Source organism: Adiantum capillus-veneris, chromosome 7, assembly GCF_014529385.1.
Source record: "Adiantum capillus-veneris isolate H3 chromosome 7, ASM1452938v2, whole genome shotgun sequence".
Classification (NCBI taxonomy): Eukaryota; Viridiplantae; Streptophyta; class Polypodiopsida; order Polypodiales; family Pteridaceae; genus Adiantum; species Adiantum capillus-veneris.
Window position 1 is genome coordinate 62,524,561 of NC_140937.1, and position 20,849 is coordinate 62,545,409.

General features: G+C 44.6%; 1 pseudogene across 1 annotated transcript; it reads right to left on the reverse strand.

The window, feature by feature from the left end:
* Nucleotides 1–14,293: 14,293 nt before the first annotated feature.
* Nucleotides 14,294–15,921, reverse strand: LOC147453961 (putative disease resistance protein At4g19530; annotated as a pseudogene). Its single transcript, XR_015188758.1, has 3 exons — nucleotides 15,783–15,921; nucleotides 15,150–15,675; nucleotides 14,294–14,965 (listed from the first exon to the last, which is right to left on the reverse strand). The product of XR_015188758.1 is annotated as a putative disease resistance protein At4g19530 (transcript).
* Between the last annotated feature and the right edge of the window lie 4,928 nt (nucleotides 15,922–20,849).

The window sequence follows — 20,849 nt, forward strand, 5'->3', positions numbered from 1 at the left end:
GCCCCAATAGACATCCTATGCGAAGGATGTCTCCTGCTTTGTTTTGCCTAGATTTTTACACTATGGATTTCCCTTGATGTGCTGAGCCCACAACTATTTTTACTTTTTGATTTGGACACCTATAAGCTGGTCAATGGGTGAGAAATATTTTTCGACAGCCTGTTGCTGATCTTGATCAGACTAAACAACTCCAATTTGGACCAAAATTGACTAGGGGGCTTGCCTCAGGCTATACAACACCTTGCTATGCCCACTGACAATATATGGCTTCAATTTCTTGCTTTAGACATCCTACGCGTAGGATGTCTTTTTCATCAGAATGGATTCAAATTCAAAACACAGGCTCCCCTTGAGTTGCTGATCACTTTGGTATGCTCAAAATTAGGTTTGGAGTGTAAAATCACACAGAAGACATCCTACGCGTAGGATGTCTTTTTGGCCTGTTTGACCCCAAACTTGACCCACAGCTTCCCCTTGATGTCAGCAACCTAATGGTATGTTAGATTTTGGTTTGGATTTCAAAAGTCATCAATTTTAGTTGTTCTTGCCTTTTTCAGTCAAAAGTACTAAAGTGTGTTTTTGAACCCAATTTTCTCACCCAAATGAGATGAAACCCCTCTCAGTCACTCAATATATCATGCAAGTCATGCTCATGCAGCCATCTTATGGTTTTGGTTTCAAAATAATGCTTTGGCACAATTTGGGTAGGATGTCTGGCAATTTCAGTTTATCTGGCCTTATCCTGTCAAGATATGGTCAAATTTCCACTCTCCTGTTGAAAATAGAGTAAACCCCACCTCCTGAACACACTGGTCAACTCAAAATCCCAAAATTCCCACCAGATTAGCCTGTAGACATCCTACGCGTAGGATGTCTCCTGGCTTGAAATTAAATTTTTTCCTAACAGAAATGCTCCTGATGCTCTGTAGCTCTATCAGAAACACTCACAGTAAATTTTGGACTTCACTTAGGATTTCAAACACACTTTTGCGTCTTTTTGCATCTTTTACAAACTTGTGATGAATTTACCAAGCAAGTATACATGCATGAAGTGCTCTAGATCCTAAATCATGATGTCCTACTTACTCTACTCCTACTCAGCATGTGAAATGGTGATAATGGTGTTGTGGTTGCTTTCTGGCCTCTCCGGACTTTCAAGATCTCCTCTCACCGCTTCTACCACTCCAACTCCTACTCAAGAACTCAACTAATACCTAAAACTATCTTAGTCTACCTAAATCTACCTAAGTCAAAGGATCTAGACCAGACACACGCTTTCTAGACTCCCTTTAAGACCTAGAGAGTGCTCAACCCTCTGATACTATCTAAATGTAAAACGAGACTCTTGGCAAGCCAAAAATCCCTATCCTCAAGGACTAGTCTTGGTCACCTACCTAAGGTTTTCGTCCCCCGCAGCGGCGCCAATGTTTGACGGATACGCCGCGACGGACGTCAGCACAACGAGAACACACCTAACATATAATGTTAGCTAAGGACGAAGCTCGACCCGTAGGCGCGTGGAAGCAAGCATAAGGTGTCAACCTACACTCGACCGACTCCTAACTAATTCCTACAGAGGTCTCTACAATTGTCTAAGTCACAGCCTTCAAGACTGCATAAGAGGAAACTTCCTACAACGTTTTCTAGAGCCAAACACCCATCAAACAATCCCAAAACACCACAGAACTTGAAGGAGACCTTACTAACACCAATAGGTCGTTCTCCCTAAGGTCTATGAACCAAAATCTCAACCCAAAACACCCGGTGCAAAATCACGTAGGATGTCTGGCCGAAATTTGCAGGTCTTCGTTTCCTAAATCTAAAGTGCCTAATGTGTATCTCTACTCAATGTGAACGTGTGGATATGTTGCAATGCAAAATCGGACAACGTATGCTCACCAAATCACAAGATGAAGCTCGCAAAACCGGACCGTACGCGTGCAATGTAGGTATCGGTGCGTAGTTCTCGTCGGGCAATACGCTGCACTTCTCCGCACTCGATTTTGACCACCTGTGCACATGTAGTGTCAAGATGAAGCTCACACACTCTCTCGTACACAGTACGCTCACTCACAGACTTCAAAAATTTCTTTTAAAAATGACAAAAGGTTTTCTCATTAAGGTCAAAAAGTGGTATATATACCTTACAATTCTCAAACCTAAAGTTCCAAATCAACCATCTACTCCATCTAACTATCAAAACTGGGATACAATCTGGAAACTTCTGTAAGTCCTAATATTTATAAGGTGAAAAATTAGGTTTCCTCAATAAATCAATAATTACAAAAAATGATAATCTTCCGAGTAGTCAGTTTCCGGTGTGTCCAGCTTGTCACAGCATATTCTAACATCCTCCTTCACACACCATCCCTATCCTAATCCTCCTTCTTCAACCCCGCCTACTTACTTACAACTCATCATCCAAATCACTCATCAATTCCAATCATCTTCTCCTCAGCCCTCGAGTCCAATCATCATTCTATTCACCCAAGGAAGTGAAGGATGTGCCTGGTCCTCCTCCCCTCGAAGCCCTCAACAGCCAGCTTCTCAGCCATCACAGCACCTCCCTTCATCACATCTTGAATCAAGAAGAATCACCTCTCCATCGAACACGTCACTCACCACGAAAAGACTCATTCAACACTTCGAAGACTCACACTCGACATGACCTCTCGAACGAACACGAAGCCATGAAGAGAAGAGCTAACATCATCATATTGTACAGTACATGCATGTGCATCTTAAGCAAGAATGTGCATATATACATTGCACATATATCACATGCAAGGTTGCCCATTTTCCATAGCCATGTGTTTAGGGGCCACATGTGTACAGGTAGGGCAACACAGTACATAGTGCATGGTTTCATTGTTCTATAATGTAAGGAGTTGGTAATATTTTCTCGAGTGTGGAACTGCGACTTCAGGTGCAGGCGACAACACGAGGTAGGTGGATGGCGATCTAGTGGCGTAGAGAGTCGAACGGGGTCAATACTTGCATGTGGAGAAGTACGGGCACAACGTGGATGTTTTCTTGTGATAATTATACAGAAAGTTCATCATGAGGACCATATTTTGGGGCCACTTCATGTGGTGGCGGGATGCATTATTGGAAAAAGCTGAGTGCCACGTGTGCGGATGGATGCAAAAAGGTGACAACTATGCACTGCGAGGTCCGTTTTTGGCCTGCGTTTGAGGTCATCTAAAAGGCCAAGGGTGACCAAGTAATAAAGCTAAGTGTGGGAACTGAAAAAACTGAGAGAAGACCAGAAAAAACGTGGAGAGAAGAGAAGGAACAGCTGCAGGTGTTTTTTTGGGATTTTTGGAGCCTCTTTTGGCCCTAAACTGCTCATCCGAGGTCGGATTTGAGCGCTTTGACATTGTAGACTGGAGTTTTGGGCCGTTCCGGACGCGATGGAGCTGTCCATTTTGCCAAATTACTCATTGTTTTTTTGTTGTTTTGGCTGTGTAAGTTTCTCCTATGAATGAAGCTTCTTCTCCAATTTGTGATTGTATCTGGCATATTTTACCTATATTGTGTGAGCTATTTGCCCCATTGGTGTTGGCCCAAGCTCTATTGTATCTAAACATCAGAAATCTCCTCTTCTGAGCCGAGTTTTTGGGTGTGTGTGTGTGTGTGTGTGTCTTTGTGTAGAGTGGGCAAGTGGATAGTCTCTCTCCTCTCACTCCATAGGTGTGTTCCCTGTCTTGGCCAGGTGGGTTGTGTAAGCCGAGTGGTGCCCCATAGTATGTTTGTTTATCTTCCCAAGAGTGTGTGTGTCGGGTCGTTATAGAGGCGTTCTGTGTGTTTCCATCCCACTCACATTATTTTGGTGCCCTCACTGAGGATCTTCTTCGAGTACCTTCTCCTTCGAGCTTCAAGTTTCGAGATTCGGGATTACAAGTTGCAAACTACAGGTTACAGGTTACAGGTTACAGGGACAGGTACAGGTATAGGTACAGGTGATTGACACAGGTACAGGTAGATGGAGTACAATGGTATACTAGTAGTGGTGTCACTTGCAGTTGTTGTGGGTATGCATCATTTAGCGCCGGTTTGAGCACATTGTCTGCTGGATTGTACGTTACTTGTAGAAACTGCCATTGTACGCCTCTGTGGAGCCATATTTGGTTTTTTTTGGCAGTCCCAACCATTTCTAAGACTTGGTCTAGAAGATAGTCATTTCTGAGACTTGACTATACGCGATTTGCATTAGCCTTCGTGTGAGGGTCGATAGCGTGAGGTTTTATTGAGCTAGGGGATTCACAAATGTGGAGATCCTTTCGGTGATACAGGTAGCTGGAGCATCCTTTTCGTGACCTCGCCATAGGCTATGTACTAGTGGTTCCTACTTGATGCTCGGGTTCTATTGTTGGCAGTTCATGCATACATATACAGTCTTTATTTTGGGTTCACATTGCTCTACTTCTGGGGAAACTCTGCCAAAATTTTTTCAAGTTGTGATGGCTGGTTTTTTGGTCTTTTGAGCCATTTATGTTGTTATGCTGCTGAAATTCTGGAAAAATCAGAGGATAAGACAGGTGTGCTTCCTTGGGAGCTGCATGATTGACTTTAATGGATGATCAAAATGGCCCTCAATTCACTCCTTTTAATTTAACTCAGAGAATCTAGATAAATGTTCATGTGTCCAGGAAGATTTTTTTCCAGCAGCACATAGTCTTTATGTTTGGGCTAAGAAGATTAAGAGAGATCCTGGAATGTCCTTTGCTTGTTGTAAATCCGATGATTAACTATGAAAACTCATTTGATGTGCATGTGTTTGTCCTTATCTAAAGTTGAGCTCCATTGAAGTTTCTGGGAATTGAGTCAGTCAAAAGTTTTGGGTTCTTGACTGTGTGTTTGAAGGGGTTCTCAAAGCATCGTAACTTGGGTAGCCATGGCTTTCTCTTATCCGGAGTTTCATGGAAGAAGTGATGAAGATGTGGAAGACTTTCTAGAAAAGATGGAGGTTGCCTGCATTAGCAACCAGATTCGCGATCCTGCGCAGATGTTACGTCTTCTCCAAATTTGTTTGAAGAGTGATGCACGAGTTTGGTCCAAATCATTTGAAGAGGAGTTGCGTGTGGCTGATCCACTTGTAAGATTGAGTTGGGACAATCTACGACATGGATTGGAAGCGGAGTTTGTGAAGTTAGAAGATCCTGACAAAGTGTGGCAAGAAGTACAGGGTTTGGAGCAAAAGGAGGGTGAGCCAGTAGATGCGTACATACATAGTTTTCATTGGCATGGGAGTGGATGTGCAAGTCCTTAGCACCACAAGTACCCCCGCCTGACATGATGAAGAAGGACAGGTTCTTGGTTGGTCTTTGGGAGAATATACGCTGGAGAGTGGAGCTAAAGAAGCCTAGGAAATATGAAGATGCACTAGAGGTAGCAAGGAACAAAGAGTGGAAGCTGAGGAAAATGAGACAATTAGGGGTGGAGTCTTTGCCCATGAGGTCTGAATTTCAGCCTATGGACTCTTTACAAGGTCGCATGCCAACGGTTCATCATGAGCCAGTGGTTTCTGTTACTCCTCAGGTTATGCCAGCAGTGGTCACTACAGTAGTGCAAGATGATGGGCTAAGGCAAGACATGAGGCAAGTGGTAGATTTAATGAAGAATCTTAGCCTAAACATGCTAGGTCAAGTGAGAAATAATCGAGGTCGAGGGAGGTTTGCAAATCAGCCACGAGGTGAAGAAAGACCTGGGAATGGTGCTGGACAAAGTAATGGTAGGTTCTAGAGGCAGACGCCCACATGTTATAATTGAGGAGAGTTGGGCCACATCAGCCCGCAATGTGATAAGCCACCAAGGATGGGGGGAGACATGTATCCATTGCCAAGACAGGTGCTAACTAGGTCAAATGATTATGACATCGAAATTAAGGGAGATGAAGGAACCAATGGATTAACCCAGGAGGAAAAGGGAAAGACAAAAGCACTAAGTGTAGTCACCTTGGAGAAGGCATCAAAGCTAGAGGATACATTAGTGATGCCTATTGGGAAGAGGACCACAGAGGAAAAGGAAGGAAGAAGTTCTCCAGGTCCTAATAAGAAGAAGGGAAAGAGTCATGAAGGCGAAGATGTCAAGGCCAAGAGGAAAAGAAGGGCTCATCGCAAGTTTCATGTCTGAGATTTTCCACTAGGGGATGGGCCATTAAGCTATGACTTGAAGGAGGATCTGACGAGTAGGAAAGCAGATGTTACTTTTGGTCAGCTTATAGAGATGGTGCCTAAACTAAAGCGACAATGGAAGAGGATGGTTACCCAATGGAGAAAGAGCCAGAGAGAGGTTCAGTGAAGGTGTTGACAATGGATGAGCTACCAGACATTTGTCCAATAGTAGATGTGTGGCATAAAAGAAAAAAAATTGGGACAAGGTTATGTGGATGGTGGAGCCCAAATATGTGTCATAACACATTCATGCGTTGAGAAGATGGGTCTTACAGTGACTGGGATGTCAGGGTTCCAGATCAGATTGGCAAACCATCAGAAAGTAAAATGTTTGGGTGTTGTAAAGAGCTTAGAAGTGGAAGCATATGATGCAAAGGCAGTGGTTGATTTCATGTGATGCCAGCGGGGTTGGGAGCATATCCTATTATACTGGGTAGACCATGGTTACGTGCAGTAGCAGCTGTTCAGGATAGGAGACGTGGTACGATTAGCCTCTATGGAAAGACATGTGCCAAGAAGATTTATAATATGGACACAAGGAAACGGTTGGAGGATCTCTATGAAGATGAGGACGAGTCTAGTGATGAAGACTATTCCACAGTGTCTGACGAGGATAGTGATAGTACTACCAGCAGTGATGAGGGGCTGATGTTGCATTTCTTTTGATGGACAAAGGAATCCAGGAGTCTGGTGTAGTCGCATTTGCAAATGAGGTTGAAGATGAAAGTGAAGAGCCTTTTGAAGTGATTGAAGGGCTGATTCAACCAAGGTTGAGTTGTCAAAGAAGAAGGAATTGATGACACAAATGATCACTGGAGACCTCTCAGCCATGGAGAAGGAGATATATTTGCACATGCTGGCTAGTTTTCCTGATTTGTTCATTACTTCATATGAAGAGACTAGAGGGTTCAAGGGAGAAGAGATGCATATAGAGCTGAAAGAAGGTGCTAAGCCAGTGCGACAAAGGTTAATAAGGATGGGTCAATTGCAAATGGAAGCCTTGCGGGAAGAGGTGGACAAGTTATTGAAGGCAAGGTTCATAGTCCTAGTGGAGACCACAGAATGGGTGAGTCCAGTAGTAGTCAGTCCAAAGAAGGATGGGAAGTGGAGGATTTGTGTAGATTTTAAGCCCTTAAATGAAGCCACTAAGAAGAACCCATATCCTCTTCCATTCATCGATCAGATCTTGGATTTAGTGGCATGTTATGAGAGGTTATAGTGTGTGTGGTTTTTCAGGCTATTTTCAATTGAAGAAGATTGCTCTTAAAGACCGCACAAAAACAACTTTCATTACGCTATGGGGTTGCTATTGCTACACAGTATTGCCATTTGGGTTGACAAATGGACCATCTTTCTATCAAGAGAGAGCAAATTGGGTATTGGAACCATTCATTGGCAATTGTGTTAAAGCTTTTATGGACGACTTCTGTGTCTACAGCAGTAGGGCTGAACACCATGAGAAGTTGCAGATGGTTTTGGCTCGATATGATGAATGTGGAGGACAAACTTAATCCAAAGAAATGTCATCTAGCAAAGCCAAGGGTGAAGTTACTGGGTCATATGGTGTCAGAAAATGCCATTGAGGCTGATCCAGACAAGGTTAAGTCTATTATTCTTCTTTCATCACCTACAAGTACGAAGCAATTGGCAACTTTTATACACAAAGTGAAGTACATGGCGCGGTTTATTCCATTGTCTTCGCAACTCCTTTATCCATTACAGCAAGTGGCAAAGCATGATCCATTGCAATGGGATGACAAGTGTGAAGAAGTGTTTCAAGAGGTGAAAGAGGTGTTAGGGGGGTTGTCAGCCATGCAGGCTCCTGATTGGGAGAAAGTTTTTTATGTAAATCCATCAGTAGGGGATGATGTCATTGGAGCCATGCTATTGCAAAATGGGAAGGGAAGCCATTATATGAGGCCAGTGTATTGTGCAAGCCGAGTGGAGCTGGTAGAAGAGAGAAAGTTCTCGGAAGTAGAGCTAGTGACGGCCAGTGTAATATTTGCTTGTCGACGATTTCGTCATTACTTGATACCACGACCTTTTGTTTTCTTGACGAGTTATGCCTTTTTGACACAGTTAATTAATGGCACTAACATGTCAAATGTGGTGAAGAAATGGGTAATTGATCTGCAAGAGTTCGAGTTCTCTTTTCTAGTGGAAGACAGTACAAGAGCTACCCTAGCTGATTTGTTAACCTACAAGGAGAATCCCCTTATTGTTAAGGAAGAGGTGGTGAGAAAGGTAGTTGAAGAAGTGCCACAGATCAGCAATGCACATGTGTTGTTCTTTGATGGTTCATACAGAAAGGGCCATGATATAGCTTCAGAGGGTATAGCACTTTATGATCCAGAGGGGAAGCGAGTATGCAAGAGAGGGTAAGGTAGATTGACTTTTTGGTCCTTGTAATGTTTTTAAACTTGCCACCAAGAGGAGGCTTCACTGGTGAATCCCGATGTTCTGAGTGGCTAGGTGGGCCTCATCACTATCTTACACGAGGTCAATGAAGGCCCAAATTTGTGCAACGCAGCTTTGATCTCAGATGTGCTATCTTTGGTGAACTCGAGTTGAACTAAGGGTAAACTTGGGGCAAAAATGGCGCCCCGAGTTCACCCTGGTTCACTCGCCTTGTGAGGTGTGGGTCGAACCCAATATCTCTCGGTTGTCACACGAATGCCCTACCTCTCCTAGTTCATCCTTAGTTCACCCGCATTTCACCCACACCTAGTTCACCCCCAGTTCACCCCTAGTTCACTGCATGATCCGATGGCTGAGATTAAAGCCGCCTCAACCCCCCGCCCCCCAAAATCTGGGTTCTAGAACCCCTCTGAGCCATATGGCCATGCCATATAGTGACGAGACTAGGTGGGGAGAGTACTTCGCCAGTGGCATTTTATGCCCTTAGGCATTGCATCTTAAAACACATCCATTGGTGCTACTCAATGGCAGCACCGACAACTAATCCCATTTTGAGATATAGAGAACTCAGAGTTGAGCCATCTTAACAAGTGGTGGTCAGGTGGCATTTTGAGATGCCCTATCAAGAACAACAACAGATTGTGGTTTGGCTCTTCAAATGATACCACCCTAGAGATCCTAGGTGTGCATCTTGAAACCCCTTTAGACTCCATGCTTGAGGAGAAACTTCCATAAGTAGGCTACTAGAAGGGGGTACCCGACTAGGAAAAATGAAAAAAACAATCGAATCTAGCGAGATCCAATCAGGCATCAAAGTAGGAAAAAAGAGCAAAGGAAGCGAGGTGAGGGGGAGGCGTGCTCACAAACGGGAGGCAGACGAGGGGGGTAAAAGGTGGGGGCTTGGGGGGGGTGTGGCAGGCTAGGCGGGGGAGACAAAATTTATGTTTTTGTGAATGTAATGTGGAGCTTTGGTAGTTGTGGTCTACAACAGATTAGATAGAGTGTACTTCTACGCACACTTGTGTTCAATTACTTCATCCCCTATTAGAGGGTCAGCTTCGAGGAGGATGCGTTCCAAAGATAGAACATGCAGAAGCATCTTAGAGAAAATGAATAAAATAATACATAACCTGTTGCCCTTGGCCAAAAAAGAACACTAAATCTCTCTCGTGATTCCTGTCGCCCTTTCCCTCTCCCTCTCGTTAGAACTCTCTCACTTTCTTTAAGAGTCAGACCTTAGTATATTGGACCTAACATGTGTATGATCTGCAATTCCTACTTCCCAATGTGCTAATGAGGGCTACATGCAACCAGAATGACATCAACTTGTGAGTGCCCTTGTGAAATCTTTGCACGGCGTAGTTTAAGGCTAAGAATTAGTCCCCCAGATTATGCACAACCCTTGTGTTGGGGCCGGTTCCTATTGTGACCTTCCTATGAGGTGCAACTTCAGTGATTGGTGTACTCGCCAAGCCCCGAGTTCACACCTATCACCGTTCTTTCATTGCCTGTACAATGTCTTTTAATAGAATCCTCTAATACCATTATAGCTAACCCATACCTTGTAATTGGCCTTGGTGCCATCTTCACATGTCCTTTTGTGGTGTGCATTGCTTTCTCGCAGGCATCTTTGATCTCAATATCTCTGTGAACCTTCACCTCAGAGTCAAATTCCATGTTGCACCCATGATATGTTGCAAGCAACTCATCCTTTGAATAGAGTAGGGTGTTCCATGACGTTTGTATGTCGTTATGGTTAATTCACCAAACATGGCACAACATAGATGAGAGAGAGAGATTCAAATTGGATGCTCATAGTAACAATGAGGCTGAATATGCTACTCTGGAAGCCGGATTACACATTTGTTTGAAGCATAGGGTTCGAAGGTTGAGCATAAAAGGTGATGCCTTGTTAGTGGTGAAGCAAGTGCTGGGTGTGTGGAAGAGCAAGAACAGCTCATTGAAGGAAATGTGTTTCAGAATTACGGGTCTGTTAAAAAAGTTTGAAGCACGGAGCAGCAAACACATTGAACGTGCTCTAAATGGAGAGGCACAGCTCAAAGCATGATTGGGGAGCTATTTGTGTTGAGGACCACTTTACCTCTTTATCATGGCCGGGAAAGTTTGGCTCAAGAAGAGGAGTTTTTGCTAACAGGAATCATTCCAAAGGAGATTCAGAAGTCTAAGAAATATGGTTTTGTGCGTAGAGCATACAGGTACAACTTGATTGGTGATGTCTTATACATGAAAGGGGCTGATCTCGTGTTGAGACGTGTACCTTGGCAGGAGGAGCTTTACAGAGTGTTGGAAGAGAATCATGAAGGTGCATGTGGCGGACATTTTGCTCTAAAGATCACCTTGCATAAGATCTTGCAAGAGGGGTATGTCTGGCCTAGTTTGCACAAGGATGTTCACCATTGGTGTAGGTCTTGCAATAGGTGTCAAGCATTTGGGAAGAGAGTGTTGAAGCCAGAGCTACGAGAAACCATTATGGCATTTGATGTGTTTGAAAAGTGGGGAATTGATGCAATAGGCCTGTTACCTATCACAAGCAGGGGCAAAAGCTATATTTTGACTGCAGTGGACTATCTCTCTAGATGGGCAGAGGCTATAGCAGTAAAACAAATCACTGCAAAGGATGTGGCAAAATTTGTGTATGATGAAATATGTTGCAAGTTTGGGGTGCCATTGGAGCTACTTTCGGATAAGGGTCTAGGCTTTAGAGCTAAGCTGCTAGACTTTTTATGTGTGAAGATGAAGATTCGGCATCAGCATACCACTCCTTATTATCCGCAGTGTAATGGCTTAAATGAAAGTTTCAATGGTGAGTTGGTACAAATTCTTTCGAAAGTGACAGAGCACCAAGGAAAGAATTGGGATTTGGAAACTGCACTGCCACACGAACTCTGTTTTTTCCATAATGGGGGGCGCTGATGAATTATATTAGAAGAACAAAAATTAGCAAGATATGCAGGAACTTCTTGTGGGCAGGGGACCCCTTAAAAAAGGGGGGAGCAAAAGTCAAGTGGGAAATCTGCATACTACCCAAGAAGTTGGGTGGATTGGGAGTCAGAAACATATGTGCTTGGGCTGACAAGTTAGCCATCAAAACCGTTATCAGATCTCTAGAACAACCAGAAGCCGAATGGGCCTGCCTTCTTTTCAGGCACCTCAATAGGTTCCACATAAAAGGGCAAAAACTCTGGTGCTACCTCCCGTGGATCACAGTGTTCTTTGGAACACAAGAAATCACCCCCGTTGGGTCTACTCTCCTCACTTCTCTGTGGCAAGCTTGGGAGAGAGGAAGGCCCAGGCTGGGCTTTAGCCAGGAGCACATAAAGGATCAGAGCATCAGAAAGGAGGAATCGATCTGGTGGACCAGAGACCCTATCCCTAATATCACCATCCATCAAGCCAGAACAGCCAGGAGAATTCACCTCAAAGGCTTTAGAGTATGGGAGGATCTGTGGTGCTACACCAATCACTCCTGGCTCACCAATGATCAACTTATATCGACAGGCCTTCTCCAACCTTGGGAAATCCAATTGCTGGAAACCAGAATCCAACAGTTCCCGAGAAACTTCCAATGGATCTTCGAAGCTGATGTCACCCCGTCAGCTAAATGCATTCGATGGAATGGAGGGATTACTCTAAACAACCCCCCAGATTTTATCTATGAGCCTGTCCCTCCTCTCCACGTCACACTCAACAGGAAGTGGGGAATGCAGCTCGACAGAAAGAAATGGCTCTTCAAGTTTCACTCGATATGGAACAAAAGTATTCAACCCAAACAGGCCGCCCTCCTGTGGCTCATCCTCCACAAAGCCGTGTGGACTGGGGCCAAAAGTCTACAAGCACATCAGGGAGATGGGATATGTAAACGGTGTAATCGGACGGTGGAAGACATTCCCCACGTCTTTCTCAACTGCCACTTCAACCCCCCCATTCTGGCCCCGCTAGTTAACACCCTGGGGTACCAGATGGATTGGAAACAACTGCTTATAGGAGACTCTGTGGGCATGCTGTCTGACTTCTAGAATAGATTTAGAGCTGAAATGTTGTGGATAATTCGGAAGCTTAGAAACTCTTTCATCTTTGTTCCTAACTTTAAGCTCCCCAGTGTGAAATCTTTGTATGCCGGGTGCTCTGTGCAAGACGCCAACTTAAAGCTCGAGCAAATGAGGAGTTACCGACAGAGAGTGGCCGTCCTGAGAGACTCCATTGACTGGTACACAAGAAGTAACGGCAACCTGCAGAGCCTGCTGACTAACAACAACACTCTGGGCACCATCCACAATTGGGTTCAAGAAATGAGAGACGAAGTGGCTGAGCTGGCGATCAAATATGAAGAAGCGGTGACCTTCGCCAACAGGCTACAGGACGAGATCGACTGGCTGTAAAGGAAATTTGGCCTCTCTTTTTTGTAATGTTTCTTTGGTACCAAATGACAAAAGTATCGGTAGCACCCCTTCCCTGTTTTTCAAGGGAACTTCCTCGCTGTATACTCCCTATTTACCCACTCCTTGGGTGAACAGATGTAACATTTTGTCTCTCTAATTAATGCAAAAGCTTATTTGGTATAAAAAAAAAAGAACAAAAATTACAAGATATAACAGATTACAAAACGGGCACTTCTGACAAAACATGACCATCCGCCATACTGATGACCATCCGACATAGTTACATGACTAGACCCAATATAGATCATACAATTGATGGATGGCAGTTGGACGAGTGTCGGATCTATCAATTGAAGCTGGACCAGTGTCAGATCTATCAAGCCAACTTCAAAGTTCTCTCGGACTGCATAAGCTACTACAACGGTGCCAATATCAATAAACAACAAGAAGTGCTTCTCGATGGCTCCTACACCCACCTGTAACTAATGATGGATGACTGCAAGAATGAAAGAGAAAAACTCAGAAGGCAGTATAACAATGGTCTGAGACTAATGCAACATGTACAGCAAGTGCTTAATGAATTGCCTAGCCACACGAACTCTTCTCAAGGCACGTTGATACCATGTCAAAGTAGACGATGTGGAGGGGAGGTGTAGGGCCAGAGAGAGAGAGAGAGAGAGAGAGAGAGAGAGAGAGAGAGAGAGAGAGAGAGAGAGAGGCACCTCCACGCCGGAGAGAAGTAGATCCCGCATCCCCAGTGTGAGACTAACGCAACATGTACAGCAAGTGCTTAATGAACTGCCTAGCCACACGAACTCTTCTCAAGGCACGTTGATACCATGTCAAAGTCGACGATGCGGAGGGGAGGTGTAGGGCCAAAGAGAGAGAGAGAGAGAGAGAGGGAGAGAGAGGGGTTGATACCTCCATGCCGGAGAGAAGTAGATCCCGCATCCCCGGCCCTTGGCCTACTACCCAGCTGTCCTACGTTAGGCCTAACACTAGCTAGTCTAGTTACTTTCCATGGCCCAGAATTGATATTGGTCATTGTTGATATTGTTGATCAGGACATGCGTAACCGACCCCTTTGCTAATTAGGATTTGTTCAATTGTTGGCTCTTCTAATTTCCTTTGGCTTTACAGTCCCAAGACGAACAGAGCCACATTTTCCTTGCTGTGAAGTTCAATTGTGCCAAGAAAGCGCTTTGATATCATGTCAAAGTCGACGATGCGGAAGTGTGGAGAGAGAGAGAGAGAGAGAGAGAGAGAGAGAGCGCGCGCGCTAAACCAACCAACTGGGCAAACATACATGAATTGCATGATAATAGTACAAGTACGGGGGCTGGGTGCTTCTTATATATTGCTTAGCTTTGGAGCATGATAGCCTATTAACATGAATGGCTTCATTAGAAATCACTTCCTTATTATTCTGCGAAGAATTTGATCACAAGCATCACGGTATGCTTTAACATCTTCTTGATCACAAGCATCATGGCATGCTCTCGAAAGCAGCTCCTTCGAGAGATCCTTCAATTTGGCTTCAATAGCTCCGTTGCTCAACTCATTTATCGCATTGAGCTTGTGGCAAGCCTTATTACAGGTACTTGTGGAACCCAAAATGCTCCTTAAGCAGAAGGCAGCAGGCTTCGCACCGTCTTCATTCCTTAACATGTCAGCCAAAACTTCCACAGCACCGGCTCTCACAGCCTCAGCCTTTACATTGGCATTAGGAGAATGATAAAATATATGGTCAAGTGCCCATCCTGCACACTTTATCACAGGGTCATCTGTCTAATGCAGGAACTTCATATGTGCCACCAGGTATGGTATAACATTCCATTTCAAAAGAAGAGCTGCGCTATTTTCCATGTGTTCAGCCGTATGGTTCTTAGCAGAGAGTTCCTCATCGATATCTTCGCATGCCCATCCAAGATTTTCGCTGTCTACTCTCTCTTCCTTCAACACTTGTGCAGCCTGCAATTAAACACCCTGGCATCTCTCTCTCTCTCTCTCTCTCTCCGCTTTAGCCATAAGGGAAGCATTACGTACTTGTGGGGTTGCTAATGTGAAATAACTTGTTTACGGAGTAGGCCTAACTAGTGATCCTACAGCAGACTTTGAAAAGAGGTGATATTGGGTCAATGTAATTAGTCGGTACCAGCAAGAGGCGAATGTCCGACAGAAGCCGACGTTGGAGTTTCGGTGAGTTCACATCACCAATGCTACTCGCAATTTCATAACCACTCTTCGACCTGATATCATCCAAGGCAGTGATCCATCTAATGGCGGTTTTATCGGTGAGGTGGGGATGCAGTTGCCTCCATTCTGCAACTCTGGTATCACTGTTGTGCGAGGCCAGCTCAGACGGCTTCACACCGTAGAACACCGGAAGAATGATTGCGCGAGTCTCCTGGAAGGCGCTGAGTTCTTGCATGGGCCACCAACGACGAAGAAAGCTCTTGGAGATGATCACCACCGCTATGCGGGACTTTTCGATGGCGTTGTCGATGTTGGGGGGGAAGTTTTGTCCTGCAGGCAGGCTGTTGTGCTTTGTATCCAGGAAGTTGTTGAATCCGGCCTTCCATGAACCGCGCAGATAGCAGAGACGGCTGTCAAGCTCAATGACGAAGTCTTTCTGTTCGCCACTGTGAGACCAGAACACGTCGAACTCATACTCAGTACCCCTGCGTGCATGCAATTATAAACCGATTAACTTGGAAGAGCATTTGAAGAGAATTATAAAGCTAAAGACATAATTGTTAGATAATTATGCAGGTTAATCAATACTTGCCTGCTGGCCATTCGCGATAGAACTCACAGCTAGTCTGATCAACGGTCGTATAAGCCCCTTGTCTGAACGCTGATCTGCTGTACTACTGCGACAGTTGGGGTGCGAGCGAGAGAGAGAGAGAGAGACTCTCGGGGAGTGATCGGAGAGATATACTAGATAGGACATAGCTGTTGAACTGTTCATCTCATATGACTAGGTCGCACACGGCAAGTGGGTCCCTGTATATCATTTCTGCCAGATTCCGACTGCCATGCATGACCAAGGCTCAACTTTCAAGCCTCACGACAACAGAAAAAAAAGCTATATATCATTTCTGCCAAGTTCCGACCGTCGTACCGCTTCACTAATAATGCACCGAGGCCTTACGCGACATTGGGCAAGCCTCACGCCAACAAAAAAAAGCTGCTGCTGCATCGCGTCACGCGTGTAGAAAAAACAGAAGACTCAGCCACAGCCACACAAGAAAAAAGAAAAAGAAAGAGAGAGAAAAAGAAGAAGAAGAAGAAGTGAATTTTGATGTGGTAGGAAACCCTCATCACTATCTTACACGGGGTCAATGAGGGGGGATCTAAGGTTGGGGGTGCGAATCGGCTTTGATTTCAATCGTCCGATCTTTGGTGAACTCGGGGGTGAACTAAGGGTGAACTCGGGGGTAAACTAAGGGTAAACTCGGGGCAAAAATGGCGCGGGCAAAAATGGCGCCCGAGTTCACCCCTAGTTCACTCACCTCGCGGGGCGTACGAGGATTGTATTAGAAAAGAAACAAACTTACATATATTAGGTGAGATAGGGACATGTTAAAACCTGATATTCCTATGGGGATAACAAGGGCTTTACGGTACCAACTTTTAGAGAAGTTTCCCAAAAAAATTACAAAGGCTTTTCCAAGGGATTACATTGACCATTTCGGGACCAGATATAGCTTTCTAAAAAACCCTTTGCAATCACCATCGGCTACCACTCGATAGTGAGCTGAGGACGTCTTGGAGATGCGCAATTAGGCGAAGACCGTTGAAGTGTTGCCTTCTAAGTTTTTCTTCTTCAGACCTGCAGTCTTCAATCATATGCTGGAGATGGGTGTATGAGCCATCCAACAGGACTTCCTGTTGTTTGTTGATGTTAGCACTGTTATAGTAGTCCATAGAGTCGGTAAGGATTTTTCGATTGGCCTCCTAGATCCTTCATTGGTCGAGCTTAAGCTGGTTAACCAACAAGGAGAAGTGAGTAAAAACTCCTTAGACTTTTAGTCTAGTAAGCATTGTTAAAGACGCTCTTGTTCCTTTCAAGCCAAACTATCCAAAAGAATTCTCCTCGGATCCTGTTTCAAATAACTGAGAAAATTGAAATTGAATCACCAAGAAGAAACTGTTTCCAGTTGGGGGTGAATCCCATATCACTAATTAACGGGGACAAAATAGTATAATTAGAGGAAAAATTCATGAAAAGATGAGGGATGTCCTTTTCAGTTTAATGGCACCTGCTACAAGAACCAGCCCCTAGTCCAGCATACCTCATTATGTACCCTATCCAGACAGCCTTGTAAAGGATTAACCAAGAACTGAGTGTTCCGCAGGGATTCCTTTATTCCAAATGTTTTGGAACTTGAAAAGCCATTGTTTCCTTGACAGAGAAACATTGCAGTTTTTGTTGAGAGTGGCGTGTAAGGGTAACTGGAGCTTAGGTGGCAGGTTGGGGGGATTATGAAGTGAGTTGCCATTTACCCAATAAAGAGCGTTAGGGGAGGGGTCATGCAGGGTAGACATGGACCATTCAGGTTGTTTCAGGAAGTAGGACTTCCTTGTATATAGAAGCGTAAGTTCCCATGGTTGAAGTTTGTAATGACTGAGAAGTTCAAAGTGAGTGAGTCATCTGGACTCAGCTGAATGCCATAGGTCCCTCCAACCAGTTATTCGTTTTTTATGGATACGTCTAGCTGTTCAAGAGTGATCTTAGGAGGGAGGGGGGATGGGGGGGGAAGTCTACCATAGTGATTCTTGGGCTCTGAGGTGGAGGCTGTACTTAGAGCCACAGTTAACCTTAGAAGGGCCCTATATCTATTCCAAGCTTTCCAAAGCGATTTAAGAAGATCCGACCAAATTGCTGATGATTCGAAAGGACCAAAGAAAATGGTGATCCATGGGACATTGGTTACCCCTTGCACTCGTTTTCGCTGGAACTTATCCTGGTTGCGAAACAGAAGGGAGGCTCATTCTTCCTCAGGTTGGTCCAGGGCTCTGAGGATGAGCTTGATTGCCAGCTTGTTAGCCGAATTCCGACTATCGTACCCCTTCACTAATAAGCACCGAGGCCTTACGCGGCATTGGGCAAGCCTCACGCCAACAAAAAAAAGCTGCAACTGCATCGCATGTAGTAAAAACAGAAGACTCAGCCACAGCCACACAAGAAAAAAGAAAAATAACAAGAGAGAAAAAGAAGAAGAAGAAGTGAATTTTAATGTGGTAGGAAACCCTCGTCACTATCTTACACGAGGTCAATGAGGGGGGATCTAAGGCCTATATTTGGGGGTGCGAAAGAGCTTTGATCTTAGCCGTCCAATATTTGGTGAACTCGGGGGTGAACTCAGGGAAAAAATGGTGCCCCGAGTTCACCCCTAGTTCACTCGCCTCGTGGGGTGTGCATCAAACCCAAGACGTCTCAGTTGCCACATGAATGCCCTACCACCCTCATCACTATATGGCACGGCTTTGGCCAGGGGGGATCTAGGGGCCAAATTTGGGGGCGCGAGGTGGCTTTAATCTCGACCGTCGGATCACGTAGTGAACTGGGGGTGAACTAGGGGTGAACTCGGGGCAAAAATGGCACCTCGAGTTCACTCCTAGTTCACCCCCCTAGTTCACCCCTAGTTCTCCCACCTCGCAGGGTGTGGATCACAACAATGACCTACCAGCACACTAGCGTGCGTCGCTGTCCATGTTGGCATGGCCCATGATCATACCCTAGTTTTGGCGCCCCTAGTTCACCCTTAGTTCACCCACCCCTAGTTCAGCCCTAGTTCACTGCGTGATCCAATGGCTGAGATTAAAGCTACCTCCCGCCCCCAAATTTGGGCCTTAGATCCCCTCTCACCAAGAGCCGTGCTATATAGTGACGAGGCCCTACCACCACGCTAGCGCGGGTCGTTGCCCAGGTTGGCATGGCACATGATCACACCCTAGTTTACCTGCCCCTAGTTCACCCTTAGTTCACCCATCCCTAGTTCATCCTAGTTCACTACATGATCCGACGACTGAAATCAAACACATCGGCCCCCCAAATCGGGAGTGATCGGAGAGATATAGATAGGATATAGCTGTTGAATTGTTCATCTCATATGACTAGGTCACACACGGCAAGTGGGTTCCTGTATATCATTTTTGCCAGATTCTGACTACCATAACCAAGGCTCAACTTTCAAGCCTCACGCCAACAAAAAAAGGGGAAATTACCAAAATATTTCTCTAATTTTTGGAAATTCCCAAAATACCCCTCAAATTTCAAAAATTCCCAAAATACCCTTGTATCTATTTTAGCTGGATTGTTCACGATTTCCTAATCTTTTTTATTTTTTGACAATGTATATCCATTTTTTAGTGCTTATCATGTAATTGTCACAAATTACCTCTCAAAAAAAGACAATTATGTCTAAAAATAATGAAGCAATTCATATCTAGGGCCTACATAACCAGCTCAAATTTTAGTTTCAGTACCTTTGTATTCATAGACAATCAGTCTTCTTATGAAAAGCTACAATTTTTTTCATTTTTGGATAAATTTACTTCCACAACAAGGGGTATTTTTGGAATTTTGGAAAATTTGAAGGGCATTCTGGGAATTTTTGACAAAATATGAGGGGTATATTAGGAATTTTAAAATTTGAAGGGTATTTTGGGAATTTCCACAAATTAGAGGGGTATTTTGGTAATTTTCCCACAAAAAAAGCTTTATATCATTTTTGCCAAGTTCTGACTGTCATACCCCTTCACTAATAATGCATCGAGGCCTTATGTGGCATTGGGCAAGCCTCATGCCAGCAAAAAAAAGCTGCAGCTCCATCGCATGCAGAAAAAACAGAAGACTTAGCCACAACCACACAAGAAAAAAGACGAAGAAAGAGAGAGAAAAAGAAGAAGAAGAAGTGAATTTTAATGTGGTAGGAAACCCTCGTCACTATATTACACAGGGCTAAGGCCTATATTTGGGGGTACAAAACGGCTTTGATATGAGACGCCCGATCTTTGGTGAACTCGAGGGTGAACTAAGGGTGAACTCGGGGCAAAAATGGCGCCCCGAGTTCACCCCTAGTTCACTCGCTTCGCGGGGTGTGGATCAAACCCAAGACCTTTCGGTTGCCACACGAATGCCCTACCACCATGCTAGCACGGGTTGTTGCCCATGTGGGCATGGCACATGATCACACGCTAGTTTACCCGCCCCTAGTTCACCCTTAGTTCACCCATCCCTAGTTCATCCTAGTTCACTGCATGGTCCGACGGCTGAGATTAAAGCCGCCTCGCCCCCAAAGTTGGGCTCTAGATCCTCGGCTCTGAGCCATATGGCCGTGCCATATAGTGACGAGGGTATGAAACTATCCCAAGAGACCTTAAAGATCTATCAGACGAGGAGAGTTGGAAAAAGAGAGAGAGAGAGAGAGAGAGAGAGAGAGAGAGAGAGAGAGAGAGAGAGAGAGAGAGAGAGAGAGAGAGAGAGAGAGGTCTGCCACTCAAATTGATTCCTAACATCTAAACTGTAATGGAAATGCCTATGAACTTTGAGAGTAGCAGAATTAAGGAATTAGATGAAGCACTTTTCTGAGATTACTTTGTGAGCATAGCGGATGAACTTAATTGATGGTAGCAACATAAACATGTTACTTAGTTAACTTGGCATGAACAATACTTTTGCAAGAGAGAGAGTTTAGAGAACATGACAATCGTTGAGGACCAGATCATACGGAGCCGTTCCCCCTTCCAATAGGCATTTGTATTATAGTTTCTCCCATCAAGAGAGACTTGGTACAATACAATCTTTGTGTTCCTTGTGAAATAGGTGATGCAATGAAGATGGAAA